Raw genomic sequence first — 18,662 nt, 5'->3', positions numbered from 1 at the left:
TTGGCAGAACATTTTTACCCCCACCAGCTCTGACGCCACAGACTTTTTGGGATTCCAGTCCTCCCAGGCGGAAGGGGGGGCTTGCAGGACTGGGGGGAGGTGTTCACACCAACGGGCTCAGAAAGCACTGAGTTCTTAGGCTTCCAGTCGTCACCGACACCTGGGGGGGACCTGGGGAGGGGTGAAGGAGAGCTTGGGAGGGGGGTGGATGTGAGGGACAGGGGATATCGCGAAGTCCCTCCCCTCCTAAATTCAAGCCAATCTCCGAGCACAGGGGGAAGCAGAGAGAGTTCCGATTCCAGTGGGGAAGCAGGAAGTCGTGTCCGAGGCTCAGGCAAGGTAGAGGAGCCAGGGTCCCAGGTGGGACAGGAAGGGGCGAATAAGGGCGGGAGACCCATCCCCCCAACTCCGGAATTACGCAGAAAGAGGAGGGGAAAGAGGATGGGTCTGCCAAAGCTTTTGTGTTGGAGAAAGACGCGCCAAAAGCCATTAGGAGGTTCTGAAACCGACTGACCACATCACTCCGTGTAAATAGCAATGACTTGAGCACTGTAAATACGCAGCACCAATAAAAGAATAAAATGCAGAGCTGCGTAGCGTCGTTACTCTGAAGTAGTCCACTCCGGCCACTGTGACAGCAGTCATGTGATAAAATAGGACCTAACTGCTGATCAGAGAAAGGTAGCAATAAACATTAGTTTTCACAATGTCTAGAAGCAGTTAGTGTGGTCTCCCAAATATCTTTATTTGGATGGCTTGCATTTAACATTCATAAATGGTCAGGATTGGGGGTGCATAGTAGGTAGATTAACTTGGTCATTGACCCCCAAACTATTCAAGATGGCATCATTTCAAGCAGCCTCTGTGGAGCTTCAGAATGATCTCTTCTGGATGAGTGGATATAAGAATGGCATATATATTTCAATGGAAGTTAGTGCAAAGAATAGCAAATTCCAACTTCACATTTTAACCTTGTGCTCCTTTGAAAACAAAACTTTACTGGGTACTGCGTCTCTTTTCTGGCTTGCTCTACAATCTAAGAGAGAACTCTGTAATGTTACCTTTACTACCTTAACCTTGTCAAGATAACAGATAATTGGGTTTACATGGCAGTTGGATTACTAAGAGTTCATCTGCTGAATCTGTTTATCAACAAGGTTGTGTAAATTTGAAATGTAAATATGTGTGAAATTTTTACAGTGGTAGCTCTACTTATGAATAACTCTACTTACGAATGTTTCTACTTACGAACGGAGCTCCGTCCGCCATCTTGGATGCGGTTTAGATAGGATTTTTTTCTACTTACGAATTTTTAGATAGGGTTGCTTCGATTTACGAATTTTTTCTCCCAATGTGTTCCTATGGGATTTGACTTTAAAAAAATTTCGACTTACGAATGTGTGTTTGGAACGCATTAAATTCGTAAGTAGAGGTACCACTGTATTTTAAAATTTTCATGGATTTTTCACATAGTTGAAAAGTGGCATTGTATATCCTGGTACTTTTCACCAAAAACAGTGGTGGAATTTTCAAAAGGACATGATTTTTCTGGTGGCTCTCCCCCCCCCCCAAATTGTGTGTTACTTTGGATCCCAGCATCTGTACACATTGCACACAATTAATACAAGGGCTCTTCTTGAATGTCAAACATGCACACGTATATCTCTTGTTAAAGAAAATTAAAATTGAACCCTTTCCTGAATTAGGAAGATGTGACTAGGGTTCATTTTACAAGGGCTTAGCTTACTCATGCAGGTCTACTTTCTCATTCAAAGCTCTGATCAGCTTTCTACTGTGCTGGCTATTGCTCAACAAACTAAGATTAATTGTGTAACATCATTTGCAACAAAGGCACAGCTTCTTCTTGCAGATCTGCCATAACTATTCAGAAGCCTGTTGCTGTTTTCAAGACACTTACCTGCAGCTGCAAATATGTACTGCCAGCTTAACTCTTGAAAATGAAAATTGCCAATATTAGTTGCGTGTGTCTATGGTTGCAACGTGTGTGTGTGTGTGTGTGTGTGTGTGTGTGTGTGTGTGTGTGTAAGTAAGTAATGAGAACAGCCTCTCTAAATGAAGTTAAGCTGGAAATAGTACTTTGCTCAATAGGACACTGGGTATCATAATAAATTAAAATTTGCACACACCCCATTCTGTAGCTTAGAGCTATTCATCTCTCTTTTTATGGCTGTGTAGTTAAGAGTTCTTAAATTAAAAGTGCATTAACCTTTTTGCATTTTTGCTCACATTTTTGACTCTGCATCAGTCTTCCTCCCCGCTGCCTTAATCAAAAGCTGAAGTGAAACATCAGTTGCAATGGAGTGAAAAAGCCACACAAACACATTTACATAGTATTAGGAATAACTTGTAAAAAAACAAACCAAAACACCCACATTCTTCTATGGAACTCAGGATGACATACATGCACCAGTCTCCTTTTATTCTTAAATTAACCCTGTGAAAAGTTAAGGTGTGTAAGGTAAGCTTCATTCCCCCCCCCCAATAATGCTTCCTTATTGTAGCACTTTAAAAATTTAGTCTGGAGTTGCCATGCTGTATCCACCAACTGTTTACAGGGCAAGCCACATGATGCCATGATCCATTAATTGTTGTCCTGTATTATCCCTTTAGTTCTTTTATTTTTGACCACAGAAAGTTCAACTTTTTTGAGAGAGAGACTGAAGACGTGTAGTTCCCACAGGTACGGTATAAATTCCTACAAGTTGCTCCTTCGTCTTTTAAAAAGGGTGGGGTCTTGCTATGGACAGTGACATAATCGGGGAAGTGAACCTATTGCAGTTCAGAGCACACTCAACCTATGGAGTTGGCACCAATTTACCACCTTGTTTTTATTTTAAATCAATCTTTTAGTGCTAACAGACTTTCCCAGCTATATTGTTTTTACAAGAGTGAAATAGCTATTAAAGGGTTGTATTGCTATAACTCCCTTGTTGAGGAAAAAACTTTTCAGGTCATGGCCTTTAAGCATCTTGACTGGAGAGGTTTTATCATTATTTTGAAAAGAATAGTATTATAGTGTTACAGCACTGTAAAACTCATTAAAGTGGCTTTTTTCCTAATATTTCAATATTTTAAAACTATATAACTGGAAGAATGTTTTAGTGCTAATTAAAGCACCAAGGAGAAGGGGATGACAGAGGACGAGATGGTTGGACAATGTTCTCGAAGCTACAAACATGAGTTTGACCAAGCTGCGGGAGGCAGTGGAAGACAGGAGTGCCTGGCATGCTCTGGCCCATGGGGTCACGAAGAGTCGGACACGACTAAACGACGAAACAACAACAAAGCACCAAGAAGTGAATCAGGTGATAAATTGGTAGCAGCTGCAAACATCATAGTGAATGTGTGCTGAGCTTAAAATGGCTGCTTATGTGAATTGGACCTTCACCACTCACAGCAGCTTCGGCATTGGCTTGAACATAACAGAGTGAAGATACGTATACAAAAAGTGCAGAATCCCCAGTGGTTTGGAAAGTTGATCACAGTGTACTTTGTAACCTACAGTGGAAAAAGCAGTGATTAGTGAAAGGAACCATCTACCTGAAAGCTGCTGAAATCTGACATTCTATCCACTGGCTGAGCCATGCTAACTGCAGTGGGATCTGAACACCTGCTCCTGAAGAGTCTCTGCTGCAAGTAGGGTGGGGTGGGGAACACTGCAGAAGAAGAAGAAGAAGAAGAAGAAGAAGAAGAAGAAGAAGAAGAAGAAGAAGAAGAAGAAGAAGAAGAAGAAGAAGAGGAAAGTATCAATTTTTTTTAAGAGTGATGGAGGTCCTGGAGTAACTTCATGGTAACTCCATACCAACAGAAGATCAAAACTGATTTTGGTGATCTTGGGGAATATATGCATAATAAGTATATTCATATTCTGCCATAGAGAACTGGTACCACGTTGCTTCATCAGTGCAAGCATTGTGCTAGACCAGGACATAAGAGCCTTACTGAATCAGACTAAGAATCCATGTAGTCAAGTATCCAAAGTGACCAGCCAGTTGCTTCCATGAAGCCAGTGAGGGGAGCATGAAAACACTGACTCTCTCCCGCTGGCCATCCTCTAGCATCTGGTATCCAGGTGCATACCAGTGGTTCTATCTAGCTGTTATGGAAAATAGTTTCTGATTGACCTGACCTCCATGAATCTGTGTGCCACTTCTTAAAAGGGAATAATATAGCACGGCACAATATCTGGGCATGAGGCACAGAGTTGCACATGAATTTATTCTGTTACCAATTCAAACCCTTAGTGGTAACGTTTCGGATAATGTATGTAGTACAGGTGACCAAAGTGATTATCGAGCTCTGTAGAGTGGTTCCACTGACAAAATTGCACTTAGTTTAAAAGTGCATGCCTTGCTGGACCTCTCTCAGACACATAATCATTCTTTCCCTGAAATTCTGAACAGCGAGTGAAAGAGTTAAGCCAAGCAGCCAGAAACCACTTTCAGCTTTTATACTTTGCAGATACAACCTTTTAAGCTTACCTACATTTTTACCTGCGGATGGCAATCGTTTTGCATTTTAATGACAAATCAAGTACGCTAACTTGCATTTGAAACGAAAGTGCCTTAAATGTCTCTGGCTGTCAGAATGAGATGTTAGGAGCTTGATGAAAAGAGAACAAAGAAGACAAAGTATGAAGCTGAGATACAGTGGAAAATGAAATAAAACCGTGTATGGCCTGTCAGGGGTGTCAGTTGATATTCCTATCTAAAGCACATTATAGTATTACTTTGCAGCTCATAGCTTACTCATCTGTCTTTTTTAATTCATCACTTTCTAGCCCACATCTTTTAAGTCCCATGTGTCAACAATGGGAGAAATCTGTTAATTGACAAATGAGTGTCACAAATGTGAATTGGTGCCTTTACATCAGAGGCAGGTAGTCTCTGTTATTTTTTTCCTGTCGGGTCTATTATTGGCATAAGCCAGCGTAAGACATCTGTCTTTGCCAGAATGAGAGATGACAGCCAAAGAAGGACTGTCATTGTTTTAGAGCATGCTCATTCTGGTGAGATACTGTAGAAAGATAAAATGTCAGTTTAAAGGAATATGAAAAACTATCTTCAGGAAGTCCTTAAATTACTTGGAGAAAGGAGTCTGGGAATTGGTGCCAGAATTGAAATTTGAATGTTTCAACTTGCATCTATCACATCTATTTAACAATATTTTTTTCTGAGTAGCTAAATCAGTTTATAAGGCATTTAGGAAAATGTAATGTCACATTGGCATAATTAGCTTTATAGGATGGGAGGGAATCTTTGCAGATTCCTGTTTGTTATAAGCTCATTTATTATCAGACATATATAGAATCATCCCAATACAGACATGCTTTGAAGCATTTTTTTCCTGCTGATTCGCATCTATTTTTTTAAATTGCCACTTCTGCAATTTCTTGTCCTATTATTCGTCAATTTGACATTGAAATATAATATAATGAAGCTTAAAAAACAACAACTAGAGACCTGGTTGCATGCTGATACAAAAATTAAAAGGAAGAAGAAACAGTTAATTTTGTTTCTTTAGTGCATGAAAGTTATCAAAATACATAATATTTGTTGCCATGTTAGTTTTTTCAGCTAAAATACAAAGTATTGCGGCACCTTAAAAACAAACAAATTTACTAAGGTTTTTTAGACTAGAGGCCACTTCATCAGATGCATGAAATGTTACCCTGAAATCCTGATTACACACCACACGCCACCACACACGGTTTGGAGGGTGAGGTTGTAAACCTGGTTGTAAACCAGGAGGTCAGAGTGAAAAGAAATACAGTACAGACTGTACATAGTGGCATTGGTAAGCTAATCAATGCATATAGTGTGATTAAAAACCCGTTAGCCTGATTCAAACCACAGGTAATAGAACTAAACTTCTGGATTCATTGTAATTCAGCAGTTTCACATTGCAGTCTCGCTTTTCAAATTCCTTTCTTTTAAAATAGCCACCTTTAGGTTAGGGACAAAGTTGGCCTTTCAGAGACTCAATTCTCCCAGTTTTTTTTTTAAATACTGCCAGTTGTGTTGTAAGATTTATGTCTATTTTTCCCCTATATAGAATACAAGTGTTATAGCATATGACACTTTTGAATATGAGCAGGTGAGTGAACTCTTGATGCTATGGTTTATGGTATTAAGGCCACTGCTATTGTTGCCTGAGCAAATATGGGGACGGAGTTGGCATCTGGATTAGTGGAAACCAGGATATCTCATTTGTAACATAACGTATAAGATATAAAACATGGGTTTTATATAGAGTAAGAAAAGCATCTGAATGGACAAGGAAATGAACAGGAGGGACATCTAAGAAGGTAGACAGGAAGTAACAGGGTTATGTACCTTTTGATCAAAAGGTGATAATTACAGTTTTTAAGATACATTTAAGCTTTATTATAATTATACTGTAATGGTATTTTGCTCTGACATCAATGCTTATAGTTTTTTTTTTAAAATACTTCAGTTTGTATATAATCTGCCAATTTTAGGAGAACACTTTATGCATCTGATGAATTGGATTCTACTAATGAACTCATGCCATGATAAATATGTTGTGCTTTAAGGTGCCACAAGCCTCTACTGGTTTTTTTTTTTTTTTGCTACAACAGACTAACACTCTACTTCTTTGGAATTTGGTTCCTTACACATACAAGTTTTCCACAATGGTTGGATCTGAATGATATTTCCCAGCTTTGTAAACCATGGTTTATTAAGTCAAGAGTGAGCATTGAGGCTGACCATTCCTCCTTTGCCTCATCGCATGCCAGTTTAATATAAACCAGAGTTCCCTGTTAAACTCAAACCATGCAAATTTTCCTGCTCTGTTAGCTGACATTAAGCCAGAGTTCTCAGGTTTGGACAAAACAGTGAACCCTGGTTTGCATTAAGCCAGGAATGAAACATCATAGCTAGCATGCGAAGCGCTGAATGCCTGATCCCAAAGCTCATTCTCAGCTTCATAAAGCTTATGAAAGTAGGAAAGATAATCCAGTAACAGCCAGAATTATCATTTTGGATCTCCCATATGCTTCTGAGTTTAAAGCAATCTGTAATATATTACACTTTTAAACTTGCAGATATATGTGTGGTTTCAATTAATTCTTGCTAATTAATATGGAAGCCAGTAAAAAATTCTAGTCCTATGTGAAACCAAAAGACTTTCTGAACAAGCATGTTTTCAAAAGCGAGCAGAGGTGCACGTTGGTTGAAGTTTCCTTCTCTGGGAAGAGAATTCAAGCTTGCTTGAGGAATGGGCACATTAATGTGAATCTTGATTGTAGGGAAGACAGCAGCAGTGGGGGTTGAAGAGAGAACCATGAGATAGATGCAAGAAACCACAGTTACACATAAAAGATGTCCAAATGCACACCTTCATAGTTAGCGAGAGAGTGCCCACTGCCCACACATCCCTCAAACTAACACAACCACCTGTTGTGCTCACCTTGCAGGGGCACATTCAGTGTTTAGTGAGAAATGAGCCCTACACATGTACAGCTCCTGATTGGAAACCCCAGTAAATCAGTTTCTGATCAGCTGGAGCCCTGTTCAACTGCATTCACTTGCAGTCACTCCTCCTCACTACCACTGAATGTGCAGGGCGTGGCCAATGTGCACTTTCATAAGCATAGTACAGCTGGATCAGACTAAAGGCCTGCCTAGTCCAGCATCCTGTTTCTGACAGCAACCAATTTAGGGGAAGTCCTGTTACCGTCTTGTTCAATCGTTCGTTCGTTCATTCATTCATTCATTCAGTTTATGAGTGAGGGAGTTATTTTGAACCATACTTGAATTGGATTGGCATTGAAGGTGAGAATTAAAGATCTAAACCCAAGGGCTTTGTAGAAAATCTGAGTTCTGAAGAGGGATCTGGAGGAGGGAACCTTCAGGAATAAGGTACCAGACATAAGTGACAGCAAGAATCTATTGTAAGAACAGACGTTCGTATGGCTGTGAATTGTAAATTGCCGTTCTAAATATCACAGGCAGGGATATATTGGAAAAAGGCAGAAATATGAGGCCCTTGGAAATTTATGAAGGCGAGGGCCCGGAATTTACACTGGTGGTGGGATGGTGGGGATGAAACGGGAAGAGGGGTATTTAAAGAGGGGTATTGCATTGTTTGAGTATCAAGTGATATGTTGCAAAATTGATTCCAAAGTGTTTTGGGCTGATGAGTACATAATATTATGCAAGTGGAGTGGTCAATACAGGACAAGAACTACAAAAAATAAGTACAATGTCTATGTGTAGACTCTCTTGTTGCACTTTGCCAGCTGTCATAAAGAAATGGTAACAGAAGGCAAATTTATTGGGTACTATTTAGAAACATGTTGGTGGTAATAGCTGAAGCTCTGATTTCAATTATCACCTACTAAATCTAGGCTTAATGTAATGTATTTGTAGGCATCCTGAATGGGCTTGACATCACGTTTCAAAAATTTGAGGCTGCATTGTGCTTTTTTTATTTTAATGCTTTGTTGGCTGCTGCCTTTCACTTTTTATTCCTTCACATCTGGCACATGACAGGACTATCCCACACAAACAGTAAAAAAAGTGTTCTTTAGGTTTTACTTTTCTGCCTTCTTTTTTTAAAAAGTCCTCCCTATGTAGAGAAACATTCATTTTTAGTGCTGGCAAGAAAAATACTTTTTGAAAGAGCTGTCTCAGACCTATAGCTCTGAAAACTCCATATTTTGATTTTCAGCTAGTGTCATGGCAATGCTGGAATTTATGGAGAGGACACTTGAACTGAAATCATGTCCTTCAGTGTTGGTACAGAGGACAGGTTGTTCAAAGTAATTGATTTTGAAACTTCAGAACTTACACCAAATTCATTTGGGGGCAGACAGAAACAGTTGCTGCTTGGATAATGCTGTTGTGGTTCAACACATTTGAATCTTTCTAAAGCTTTGAACTTATGGAATGAAAATGTTTCACACATCTTTATTGGCAGGGCCATCTTAAGCGGGTCGGGCGCCCTGGCGCCGTGGTGCACGGATCGCTCCAGCGCCCCCGCCCCGCCTTGTTTCTTCCCACGGCTGGTGGGCGGGTGCAGCACGGTTTCCATGCGACTTTGCTGTGCAGTGCCCCCCTGCCGACCCGGCGCCCTGGAGCCCCGCGCCACCCAGCCTACCCCTAGAGCCGGCCCTGTTTATTGGCTCAAAACAGCACTGAGTTCTAATACTGTGCATTCAGAAACTGCAAGGTTGCTTCTCTACATGCACTAAGACACTTTTGGCTTCTTTTTCCCATAGCAACCTCTTCTGACCCTGTAGATCCTTCATGAGTGAAAGTTTGATGGCATTCAAGGATATGCATCCAGAAGTGGAAACAAAATAAAACATAAAAAGCAGAGTAGGGATGGAAAGATCTGTCTATTTTGGTTCTCTCTGTTTTTCATTTTTGCAATCTTCAATTCAGTTCCTTGCATTTAGCATTTAGCAGCAATTTGTGGAATAATAATAATAATAATAATAATATATCAGTATTTTAGTGCAAATTTCTCAAAATAAACAGATTTTTATATGTGGCCTTGACTAAGGCACATGTTTTTGCAAGGAATTTTCGCTAATATAAAGCATTTTTGCATGTTTTCACTAGTATCTTCATTTTTATTCACACTTCCCACTACTATTTGTAAATTTTGTTGGCTTGGAGAACTACCGGTACATCTCAAAATTCAGATAAGTGTGGATTTTGAAGGATAGCTGTATTTCAGTTTGCATGTTTTGGAAAGTGTGAATTTTATAGATTTGGCTTGATTCGAATTGCCTACCAATTTGAATTTCTCCTCTATCCCCAATCCTGAATGCATCTGGATATGCTTTAGTTGCATATAACATAATAAAGTTCATGCTAAATTTATTTTTTCCTCCTTTGCAGAAAAACAAGACTTGAAGTTGGGTGGGTGGGTTGGCTATAGGGTTTTTAAAGTCCCCCCCCCTTTGCTATTTCCCTTTTTGTGCTCCAGGTCCTTTGAAAATGTTAATCTCAAAAGCAAATTATATTTTTGCATTGTATTGATGGAGATGTTTTGAATGTTTTCAGACATGCCTTAGTTGAGTTGTGTAATTCTTCAAACAGTGCCTCCTTGTTAATTGCCATGGTAGGAAGTGGGCAACAATTGGGTTTAAATATCTAATCATACCGTAGCAATAAATCACAAATTCCTGTTGATATAATTCATTGCTTGTGAGAAGATATTTAGGGGACAAAAATTATCCAGGCCTATCCTACAAGAGCTAAAATGTGTTCCATAATTTTGCACAAAATTAGCAATTTTTGAAGTATGTGATGATAATTGGCAAATATTTGTTGTCTGGCAGCATGTAGCAAATAAATATTCTACAGCAGAAACAGCCATCAAAATTTGACAATATTTGACAGCTTGCACACAATAGCAGAGAGTATTTGCCAGGATACGCCATTTAATTCAGTGAGTATTCAGTGAGGGTGAATTTTGAACATTGTCAGATTTCAATATAAAGATCGGAGACTTTTGAAAACTTAAATGTCAAAATTTTGTGAGTTGTTTTTTCTGGTCCTGAAGGTTAAAAATTTAATGGAATTCTTTTTGCTGTTGCTAAACACTTGATTTGGAATAGTATATTATAAAATGGCTGTTTTTCATTCCCCGTCATTATTACATGAAACAAAACCTTTTTTATAAATGTACATTAAGTGAGTTAATAAGGAACTGTGGTACGGAGGCTGCCCTATATATAAAGAAGCCCTTTGTTTCTTGCTTTTGGTGCAAACACTGATGTCCCCCTTTCCCCCTTCTTCCCCCTTGTTGATTGTGTATGCAACTCTTCATTCTCTTCTCATTGATTTTTTTCTGCTTTGCTTGACTAGGAACATGCAGGACTGGAAAGGAACTTTGCCCTAGAACATAGAAAGTTACATTATGCATTGTCATATGAGCAGAATATTACTTTTCAGTTTTCACTGAGGACTGAGATATAATCATATAATGTGTGTGTGCACGTACACACACACACACACACACACACACACACACACACACACACGGGGCCCTGCAACAAAATTTGTCAATGTGGAATTCCTCCTCCTCAGTTTCACCACCACCAGTCAGTGAGCACTTCATGCTCTCTGAGTAAGCTTTGTCTTCCTTGGATTCATAGAATAATAGAATCGTAGAGTTGGAAGAGACCACAAGGGCCATCCAGTCCAACCCCCTGCCGAGCAGGATTCCTTCCTCCTTTTTTGGTTTTTCTCCAATTTGAGCCCAATCCAAGCTCTGTTAATGTTTTTAATTTCTCCATTGATGTCTGCAGGCAGTGCTCTCTCTCTCTCTCTCTCTCTCTCTCTCTCTCTCTCTCTCTCTCTCTCTCTCTCTCTCTCTCTGGTTTCTTTGTCCAATTCTAGCCATTTTATTCTACTCCTCCCTCTCTCCAACCTGCCAGTCTCTTCCCAACCCTGTGTCCTAACATTCTGTGCTGCTGAATTGTTATGGGACTGGTTTTTTTTTTTTTTGGTGCTCCTCACCCCTGCAGATGTGCTGTGCTTGTTTGTACGTTGGAGCACCCCAGATCTACTTGTTCAGTGTTTCTCTTTTGTGTGTTGGTGGCATAGCTGCCAAGTTATCCCTTTTTTACAGGGATTTTCCCTTATGCTGAATAGGCTTCCTCGCGAGAAAAGCGAAAACTTGGCAGCTATGGTTGGTGGTACAGTTCTGGCTAACATTATCAGGAGCACATGAAGATTTGAGTAGATATGGCCAGTGTACCTGTCTTTGTAGGGGTGACTCTTCATAGCCTTCATATCTACAAAGCATTTTTACCTACCAGCAAAATTCAAACAGATGAAACAGTAGACTTCTCTGTAGAGTGAGATAAGCCAATTTCTGACATTCCATTACACTCCCAAGTGTGACCAAGAACTGAAACTCAGGAGGGCATGATACAGATTTAGGGGAAGTCTGGATTCTCAAGCTGGGATCACCAGAGGGAGACAGCAGGTTTTACCTCTATCCTACCGGTAGTGCTGTGCCTGAGTACACCTCTTCCTTGTGTATAAGTGAACGGTTGCCATCTACTCCAGCATTTTGTGAATGCTCTTATGATGAAGGCCAAGCCAGCCCTGTTGCTTGGCACCCTGGCCCTGTTGGCAAGGATTGTGGAGTGGAGAAATGCAATGTGCTCACATTGTGATATGCTAACACCCCTGTTGTCGTGATGAGCATCTTGTTGATTTGAAATGTTGCTTACTTTCACTCATATTCTTATCAATCTAACAAAATGGGCACTGTTGAGTTTTTTGTTGTTAATGTGTGCTGTTTTATATTGAATCCTTCTGGGTATAAACTGGAATTGATGGGGAAAGACTTGTGGAGAGGGGGGGAAATGCAGAAAGGAAACATCTGCTCATGTTGGCTTTGTGGCTTTGTGTGCTTTGTGTGACATCTTTGTCTTTGCACAACTTCTGCAGGAGATCAGGAGGAGGAAAAAGTGAAGGCAAACATCTTGGGGATTTTTTTCCCCCTTGCCAAAACTAGGTAATGGTTCTGCTCTGCTTCTCTTTTGAACTCCAAGGAAACTGTTGACATTATTAGAAGAAAAACATGATTTATGATGACACCACATGTTATCCAAGCAAACTGTATGTTTTTTTTGTTGGGGTTTTTTTTTTAAAGCTTTTTATGGGATGATGCATTGAAGAAGTACTGAATCATTCTGAAAGAGTTATTTAACTGAAACATCTTTGTTCAAAGTTACTGGAATGCTGTTGTAACGATTGTTTCCACAGAAATGTTGCTCAGTGCATAGCTGCCAAGTTTTCGCTTTTCTCGCGAGGAAGCCTATTCAGCATAAGGGAAAATCCCTGTAAAAAAGGGATAACTTGGCAGCTATGGCTCAGTGGCTCACCTTCCATTTCTGACCCCCATACTATGTGTATGTGCAGGCTTTAAAAATTTGTGTCTCTGTTTTTCTACCATGGTTGGTTGTAAGGATTTGTCCATTGACCCCATGAACTACAACTATAAATAAGAACGGTAAAGTACTTTTGTACACTGAAAAGCGTGGCACTGGTGGTGAAAAGAGCACAACGGGAATATAATTGTAGTTTGGTTAGAAGCAGAAAAGCCAAAAGTAGGTTTACCCTGACCATTGGAGATTCTTCCCTCACCTTCTAAACACCTTGTTATTCTCTAAGATACGTGACTTCAGGGGGCTTTCTGTGCAGCTATAAGGACTAGGAAATTGACATTTTAAAAAGTTACAATTCAAACAATCATAATTCCATTTGCTCTTCTTGTGTGTAAATCTGCATATTTTGGTGTAGCCATGCAAAACAGCTAATGGTGACTTTGATGTGGGTTGGTTTGCCGGCTAAAGTTGCTTTAGTGGAATTCCATTTCTGTTTCTATATGTAACCACCATTTTTTTTTAAAGCAGAACAACTATGTTGCCATTAATATTTTTTTTCTGTGCAGTTGGAAAGATATTTATAGCTGGACTTGAACTTGATCTCATTTCTAAAATGCACTGAAAACAACACCAGTCTTTCCTGCAGCAGCCCCCCCCCCCTTCCCATTTTGTAAGTAATTTAAATCTCTCAGGAAAAAAACAAAAACTCCTCCATGGCTTGTTAATGTTTACTAGAGGAATTGTTACTTCACAACAATGTTGAAGGATGAGATTTGCTCTGGAGATCTTAAAATGTGTGGCTTCTGTACAACAGAACAAAAAACTATAAAGGAGAAAGAAAAATATGTATGGAGTTTCTCTTTGTGCCTGTGATGGGTGTGTGAGAGGGATAGAGGGATAGAGAATGCTTTTTGAAAACATTTTTTTACTTAAATCTGATGGATCGAACAGTAAATGCAGAAGGTAATATTTCTCTATGAGTTCTTATTGGGGGAAGGAGACTACACACGATTATCAAATCCAAACAATGACACGAGTGGCTAACCTGTGGCCCTCTATATGTTGCTGAACTAGAACTTCTATCAGTGCCAGCCAGCAGGGCCAATATTCAAGAATGATGAAAGCTGTAGTTTAGCAACGTCTGAGCCACCCCTGGCCTAGGGCATAGTTCTCATGGGTAGTAAATCTGTGTGTGGGCTGTACCATTTCAGACTTTGGTGGGGTGAATGCTCATATATGCTGCTCAGGGAACAAAAAGCCATCTGGAGCCAGGTTGGGGAATGTCTGGCCCATGGGGCGAACTTGACCAACCAGGAGTTCAAATTTGGGCCATGAAGCCATTTCCGCCAAGTCACACCTACCTGCAACACACATATATGATGCCAGGTATGGGCAGGTAGAGCTGCCAGTGCCTATTGGGAGTCTTAAAGTGTGCTCCTAACTGTGCATTGGCAAGGGAAAGCACATTTTAGCAGGAAAAAGAATAAGTTTCAGCAGCAGCCTTAGACCATCAGCATAAGCACTAGTCAAGGTTCCCTGGGGAAGGGGATGTTTTAGAAGCAGATAGCCAGCACTGCAAATGTTCTCCTTCCAGTTGCCATTCAAGGTGAGACAAGGGCACCTGGAAGAAAGCCTTATATAATCCCTGTGACAGGATGGACTGGTATAGGAGAAGACATTCAGTTTTCCTCATTGCTTGTTTTCCTCTATGCAAGTTGTGTGTGTGTGTGTGTGTGTGTGTACAAAAGTGCATATAATCTCACAAGACCTCTCCTTTCACGTTCTGCCATGGTACAGCCCAGACAGTAGTTGACCATCTTCCTGAAAACTCTGCCCAATTCAGCTGTATTTTGGAGCTCCCAAAATCATGGAAGTTGCTGTGGTAGAGATGTGTGAGCAACCAGTTTGCACACACTTGCAAATTAAGGACTCCCATAAGTGGGGGGGAAGAATCCAAACAGTCATAAAGGTAATATGCAAAGTGAGTCTTAGGCTCCAAACAAAACTGCTGTCTCTCCCAGGCTTGAGGCAGCTTACAACATTAATTTCAAATCATAAAAATAGATATAAATGCCTCCTATAAGCAACAAAACCAGTAAATTTCTGCAGCAGCAATATTGAGCTTTAATTAAAAGCTCAACAGCCAAAGGCTTTTTGAAAAAGAAAAGTCTTGCCTCCTCCTTGAAACACTACAAAGGAGGAACATGTACCTGGAAGATAATTCCATAGCTTTGGAGCACTTGCTACAAAGGCTCTACAACAACTGTCATTGCCTCATGGTGTTGGTACACGTATTAGAACAATTTCCTGATTGTGAGTAGTGACAAGCTCATATGGTGAATGGTGGTCTCTAAGGTATATTTGGCTCCCAAGTCATGAAGGGCTTTAAAGATAACAGTAATTTTAACTAGGTGGAATCTACACACACATATAAAAAACGCTGTGAAAATGCTTTAAAAATGTTTTGAAAAATACGTCAAATTTTGCATAGCTCACTCTCACCATCTAGTGTCACATTCATATATTGCATTTTGTAACACATTTAAAACGTTTTATTTGCAGCTGTATAGCTGAGTCCCTAGTCTGGGTTACATGTGGCAGAATATGAAGAACTATGTAGAGAACAAAAATAGACTCATCTCAAAGATTGCCAGGGAAGTTAGAATGGTTCTTTGAGAATTTGGTGTATGAGGACTAAGCACAACAAAATGGAGACAGTGGGTGAAATTTAACATAGCGCTGAGGATTTCTGTATGCCTGATGAAACTATCTCCCCTCTTCTAGTGAGGCTCATTGTGCTAACTCTTACTAGTGCAACTACTTGTTGAATCTGGCCCAATCACTTTTCTCCAATAAGCCAAGGAGATGTTACTGTAAAAATGGCATGTATTTTCCTAATGGTTAACATAAAATGAAGCCAGAAGCAGGGTATAAACAGGCTTATGCTATCTTGGAAATGGCTGCACTTAGTTTTGTATACTACCACCATGGTTTTCCAATTCTTTGGAAGCTCTTTGTTGTTTTTCCTTTTTTTAAATGTATTTTGTGTTCTCAAGTTCTGTTTTTCTGTTGTGAACCACAGATATACCATAATAATACTGTAACAACAGCAACAAATATTCTCATGATAGGACTGTTCAGCAAGCCCCTATGGAGGCTTATTTTTAAAATATATTTTGGTAGGTGCTCATGGTTCAAAGTTTGAGGCTCTAGACATAAAAATCCCTATAAAAGCAATTTAAGTGCATAAAAAAGTAATTACATGAAATTGACATGCTGTGCTGAAAACTTAATGTTGGGGTCAGTCCTTTAAGGCTTCTTTTAGAAAATGGTCTTCTCTGTGATTTGTAATGTGTTCCTTCCAGCTGTTCGAATGTGTCAAGCATTTTTAAAAATCATATGGAACAATGTAAGGCTGCAACATTAACACCTCAATCCAGTCTGAGCAACACATAGATGAAGCACTTGCTTGCATGCCGTCATTAATGAACAGTATAATTCATGAGGAGTACATTGGAATAATTGCCTTGCCCCTAATTTTAAAAGAGTAATTGACTTTGACAGAGCTCCCTTCTACTGTGGTCAGCCTTGTCATGTTAGAAGTAATTATTATTCCTTTTCTCTAATTATGTATCCTGCCTTTGATGTGTTGTTTCGTTATGGTAACAAACTAGACAAGCCATCTAGCAGGGAGACCTAACACCCTCACCCAAGAGAAAATGATGCTATATTTTTTCTGTTACAGCAAAAGGGTAGAGGAAAAAATAGGTTGCATGTGATTCCTCTGGCTGGAATCCAGGGAATCATTCTGTTCTAGGCACTATTGATGATATAAACCACGAAAAGGCAGTTTGGTGCCATTGAGAAGTTGTTGGACTCCAAGCCCTATCAGCATGTCCAAAAGCCAGAGAGGGCTCTGTGTTAGCCACCCCAGATATAAACTATAAAACAATGGATAACCCAAAGGCAAGCATATGTGTGCAATATTTATATTTTTGTGTATAATGTGTGTGTGTGTGTACGCGCGCGCGTACGCACACACATCCTGTCTTTCCATAAAATGCTTACGGTGACTTATTATAGCATAGTATATTGACAAACCTTATACTGTGTAAGCCAGTGGTGGCCAAACTTGGCCCTCCAGCTGTTTTGGGACTACAATTCCCATCATCCATGACCACTGGGTCCTGTTAGCTAAGGATGATGGGAGTTGTAGTCGAAAAACAGCTGGAGGGCCAAGTTTGGCCACCACTGGTGAAAGCCTATCTCCTAATGGTTGACCACAATTCTTAGGATGTCTTGCATTGTACCTATAGTAGTAGTAGTAGTAGTAGTAGTAGTAGTAGTAGTAATTTATTATTTATACCCCGCCCATCTAGCTGGGTTTCCCCAGCCACTCTGGGCGGCTTCCAACAGAATATTAAAATACAATAATCTATTAAACATTAAAAGCTTCCCTAAACAGGGCTGCCTTCAGATGTCTTCTAAAAGTCTGCTATGGATGGCTTTTAAATGAAAGTGTCTTCCTACCTCTGTGTATTTCTCTGGAAAACTGGTTGCTGATTGCATAGGAAGCTGTGGGCCTGGTTTAATTCCTATTAAATTAGTAGGAAGGCTTAGTTTTCAAATCATGATAATTATTAGTGCCCTTTGTGAATTTTGCATCATGATACCTGATTGTCATGGTGGTGAGTTGGCATATTATGTCTTTCCCTAAAGAGGGTGAGCAGCCCTTCTGCTTCCAAGTAAATGCAAACTCTGCTGTAGAACATTGGCCAAGGACAAAACTATTTTCCCACAGTTTATTTTGCATTTGTGAGGCATTGAGGGCTTGAAGGTGAGCCCGATGCTCCATATGTGGCTTTACAGGATGAGCAGTCTGAACAAGATACTCCCTTGCCTCCAAGAAGTTCCTTCCATAAACGAGCAGTCTCAGGGCTTGAGTACACAATATGATTTACCTCTTGTTGCTGTACTAAGAGGTAATTGCAATATATAGCTCAAGGTATGGCGCAAGCTCTGTCTCTACAAAGTGACAGATAGTAATTTACTAGTGGTAAGTGATTGTCTCCTGAGGGGCTACTGTAGCCTGCCAGTAACATAAAACAGCAGCGACTCCAGGGTCAAACTAACTTCCCCAGGGGTAAAGAATGCAAAGATTCTCATCTATGCACAAACATCAAAACAGGCATATACTTTCCAGCTCAGCTGTGGTGAGCAGTAGTTGCCACCAGTCCGATCACCCAAGTGGGCAAACTCTGCAAGCCATTTGTGTGGCCAAACAAGTTATGTCACTGGCTGTCTATATCATGACAGAACTATACACGTAGAATCATGAACATGTGGTTCTGGGTTTCCATTGCCTTCATGGCTACTAGCCCTTTGAAGAAGGATGAATCTGGAGAGCCAGCTCACAGCCTAATATGGTGATACCCAGTCCCTGGAACACTCCTCTGTGTTTACTTGGTCATGAAGGAAGGCAGGTTTCTACCTCCCTCACTGCCAGGGACAAATTAGAAGGAGAATGCAGAGGCTGGCAGTACATCACTGAGGTAGCAGCTCTACCTGACTCTTTCCTTGTTGCTTTTGGCAAGAAGGCATTGAAAGAGCTATGAGAGCTTTTGCCTTGGTGCACTGCTGAAGACAGCCTGGCCCACGTAGCAAACTGCCTTGAAGGAAAAACAATGGAGTGTGGCAGGGGTGGGAACTGCAGCATGCCTGGAATGATTGTATGACCAGAGCTCAGTCAGAGTGAGCA

At 40.3% G+C, this 18,662-nt stretch overlaps 1 protein-coding gene across 1 annotated transcript in view; it reads left to right on the top strand.

Moving 5' to 3' along the window:
• The window catches only part of LRMDA (leucine rich melanocyte differentiation associated), a 748,100-nt gene that overhangs the window by 33,153 nt on the left and 696,285 nt on the right, over positions 1-18,662 (top strand). The window lies entirely within an intron of this gene.

Source organism: Zootoca vivipara, chromosome 5 (genome assembly GCF_963506605.1).
Source record: "Zootoca vivipara chromosome 5, rZooViv1.1, whole genome shotgun sequence".
NCBI classification, from domain to species: Eukaryota; Metazoa; Chordata; class Lepidosauria; order Squamata; family Lacertidae; genus Zootoca; species Zootoca vivipara.
Note: the sequence above shows the minus strand (reverse complement) of the source record. Positions and strands in the feature narration are given on the sequence as shown.